The sequence below is a fragment of the Nothoprocta perdicaria genome, unplaced genomic scaffold (assembly GCF_003342845.1).
Source record: "Nothoprocta perdicaria isolate Ctin4 unplaced genomic scaffold, notPer1 scaffold_0, whole genome shotgun sequence".
In the NCBI taxonomy this organism is placed as follows: Eukaryota; Metazoa; Chordata; class Aves; order Tinamiformes; family Tinamidae; genus Nothoprocta; species Nothoprocta perdicaria.
In genome coordinates, this window is record NW_020454092.1 from 6,571,085 (window position 1) to 6,575,162 (window position 4,078).

A 4,078-nucleotide genomic window follows, 5' to 3' on the forward strand; every position below is an offset into this window, starting at 1 on the left:
TATCTGGAAATAAAAATGACACAAAGCTACATTTTAGAGTCCTTATTTGGGCGGGATATTTAGGGGCTTCAGATCTGAGTTTTCTCTGAGTCAGAGCAGCAGACTGTGGCCCAGGAGTTGCTGGAGAGAGAAACTGAGCACACAGAGAATTGGAAGATTCCCCTGAGAGTGATTTGGGATTGCTTAATGCATTACATAGTAAATATAACTGAAGATGTTTAGATGGTATCTCTAACAACAGGCATTAGCTGGCTCAGGGGACTCTCAATTGGATACAAGTGCAGATAGAGGTCCATGATGCCAGGGTATTAAAAAATAYGGTGCTTTCAATTGCAGACAAGTTAATGCTTCAATATCATTAATGTGATATCAGTGAGATGAGTGATGATTTGGAAAATCTGCCAATTACCAACTGTTTAATACCATTCTACATCTCATGAAACTACAAACTCCATTTTTGAGTGTGATATCTGTTTTTGGTGTATCCTGTCTTTTTGTAATTGTTGGAATGAAATTCCTAGGAATGATAATAAAAAGTTCTAAAACATTGATTATTCCTAGTTAGGTTGAAATCCCCTGAAATATCACTGAGAGTAAAGAATCCTCCTAGAGGGGAAGTACTTGAACAGCTCAATCGGCCAGAGAATCTAACCATCAGATGAGGCAGATCGAGAGGCATCATCTGATAAGGAATCCAGAAGGGTTCCCACTTGCCAGCAGAAGAGTGGAAGAAAAACAGCCGCAGAGGATGATACAGACAGAAGGAGAAAGTACTAGAGAAAGTACTAGCGTTATGAAGAGGCCTCTTGCCCAGTTCCACAGAATACCAGACATATATAAGGAAAACGAATTCACATAGCTTCTTAATCAACTTTAGCTTAATTCAAGGATTTTTTTTTTTTTTTTTTTTGTGGTAAGTGAAGAAAAAGAAATTACTGCTGTCATACTTTGTGCAATCTTGGTGTCCCAGAAGAAAGAGGAAAACCTGAAGCATTCAAGAACACAGAGGCAACTGGACCACATTCCTAATTCCTCTGTGGACTAACAGCCATAGACCACATACTACACAACATCTTTATCCCAGCACTGAGACACCACTCATCAAACCTCATCTGCTTCCTCATTTTAAGGCTGCAGGTCTCAAGGATTCTTCTCCTCACTGGATCCCACTGAGCCTTCTTTCCTGATCAGATGAACCTGTTTCCTCACAACAGGTTGGTATTAAATAACCCTGAGACAGGTGCTTTGCCTGTATGGATTCAGAGCCATAGAAAGAGACAAATGGGGGGAATGCACAAGCCTCCCTCAAGGACAACARGCTACAAGGGATGTTCAGTGAGTACATATTGCTACCAGGATTTTTAAAGCACAGCAACTACTGAATGGCAGATGTCATCAAGTGAATAGCTGAACCATTGGCTGGCAAAGTACAAAACTGGCTTTGGACAAAAGTAGCTTTTTCTGAAAATGCAGCATTTGTTTTTCATCTCTATTTAACTAGCTCATTTAATGCCAAGACACAAACTGAGAGCTGAAAAACCATGAAAGCTGCTTTTGCCCTCTCCAATCTATAAATAAAAAGATAGATGCTAAAGAACAGCATATGCTAATCTCAGTTTTTGAAGGAGCTGACACCCATGGGGGCAGCAGGAGGAGAAAAACTATTGACTTATTCTTTTGTTAAATAAGGCATTTTGAGTTTTGAATGATAATATTTTAATTTTTTTTTCTTCATGTGTTTATCTCTTTAAGATGGTTTTAACTTCAAAAAATGTAAATGAAGACTCTGAGGCTTTCAATGCAAATTTACTTTCTTCCAAATGCAATCTGACACATACTGCAAGTAAAACAAAAACACAAGCCCCCGGCCCCAACTCCCCCAAAACAGCTGCTGTCTAACCAGACACTCTTTCATAACACATCAAATGAAGAATCTGGACATTGCATTTACAAAATAACATAAAAACACAGAGAAGGAGCCCTCTTCTTACTGAATTTGTGCCATGGCTCTATGAAACATTTGACACCCCAAAATGTTTCAACTGATAAAGGAAAAAGAACATTCCTTTGGGAATAAGAGCATAAATGCAAGAGAAGATTAAAATTGATTTCAGTTAATAAGATTTTCTTCTTTTCAGCTTATATTATTTTGAATTTCAGCCTCTGAAATAAAATCCAGTTCACTTGGAGATGCATTCTGAATCCTTGGGTCAAAAGACCATCCACACAACTGTCACTAGAAGCCACTGAAATATTTGCTGAAAATACCCATGAAAGCTGTTTTTTTCTGCTCAGCTCCGAGTGGATAGGTTTGGTACCGCCAATCTCCATTTAACGCCAAGGAATTGATGTCTCCTTTTCTTGCCTCCTTGCTCACCAGTCCCTATGCCCCCTCCCACATCACTCATAGAAGCTTATATATGAAGTGTTAAACCTGCAGTTTATGGYACTGCAGTGGCTATTGATAAATTCCAAAACTTCGGTGAAAACAAGTAATGAATCTTTACAAGGAAGCAAAATCCTTGACGGTGCTCTCCAGCAAGAGCACAGAAATCTAAGCACAGAGCAGCACTCCGGGTTTTCCTCGGTGGCCTGTGGCTTGGGAGGGATGGCGGGCAGGCCAGTGCGGAGATCTAGTTCACTAGCACAGATGAATGYTTCTCCCTGGGATTAATTAAAGATCTCTCTGATACAGCCTGTCTAAGATATATAGGACAGACCAAGATAATTAATGGGGATCTGCAGAGTCTCCAGATTGTGGAAAATGAAGAGAAAAAAAAAATCTTACTGTGTCACCCAAAGTGTTCCACACTTTGCTCCCAGAAAAGAAAGCAGCACTTTAAAATATTGAAGTACTCTGCAAACATCAGCCCATCTGGAAGGCAGCCCTGTCCAGCAGGGATCACACACAGGCCTAGGCCACCACACACAAGTCTCTTTCTGTCTTGTCACTCTTTGCTGAATGGGTCTGGATCAGTAGCTTCTCATCCCCACCTGTGAACCCCACATGTAACACACCAAAATTGAGAACAAAGGGGTCATCTGAGAATTTTCTTTGATTTCAAGCCTTAAATCTCCTATCATGCTTCATAGAAAATAAGTATTCTCCTGTTTTACGAACGAGAAAAAGCACACGGCCTCTATGACCTTCCCACTTCGCATGTGTATGTATCTTTTTCCATCACTATCCTCACACATTAGCCATCTACCCTAGGAGAAAAACAACAGCAGAAGTGATAGACAGGCTTCCAAACATCTCTTGTGCCGGGGTGGGCAGAGGAGATGCTCAGAAAGACCCTCAACACGGATGCACTTCTGGGCACGTCAAAGCTAGTTAGGATCATCTGCGATGGACAAAGATGATCTGTCACTTGCTTCACTGGGGGACAGCAGTGAAGGTAATTGACTGGGCAACCTTGAGTTAAAAACAGCATAAAGGAACTGTAACACAAACAATGGCTGTGTTAAGGGCACGTTAAGTGCTGTTGAAAACGGGACCATCTGAGCCTCTACAGCATCTTCCCAACAAAGTCCATTTCCAAGGAGCAGCTTTTCCCATTTGCAAACCAGGGCACAAGTTCCTGATAGGTGAATGCCAGGAGCCTTCCCTGGGATCTGTTAAGACGGGCGCGTTTACCGAATGACACCTCTTTGGGAAGAGGCTCCGTACCCCGCTCCCGAGGGCTGCATTTCCACGTGTCTGCGGAAGATGACCTGGGACAGCACCTAAAAACAACGGTTCCTGACAAAGGCAGCCCTCCTCGCACCAACAGCTGGTTTATAGCGAAGGAGGCTGCAGGGGTGCGTGTGGGGGGGGTTCTGGGCAGATCTCGGCACGTTTTGTCGGACCGACGCAGCAGGTACCCAGGTCGACGGCGCCGTGAGTCACCAGGCTGCTATTTTAAGCGCATGTGAGGATGCGGCCGCGAGCAGGGATTTCTGCGCGGTGCAGAGCGTGCGACCTCCGCTGTTCTTGTTAAATAAATAAACAAAGGGGAAGGAGAGAGCGAGGCAGCCGGCCCGCAGGAGGGAGCGCCGGGCTCGCTGCACCGCGGGACGCGCCCCCTGCCCGCGATGC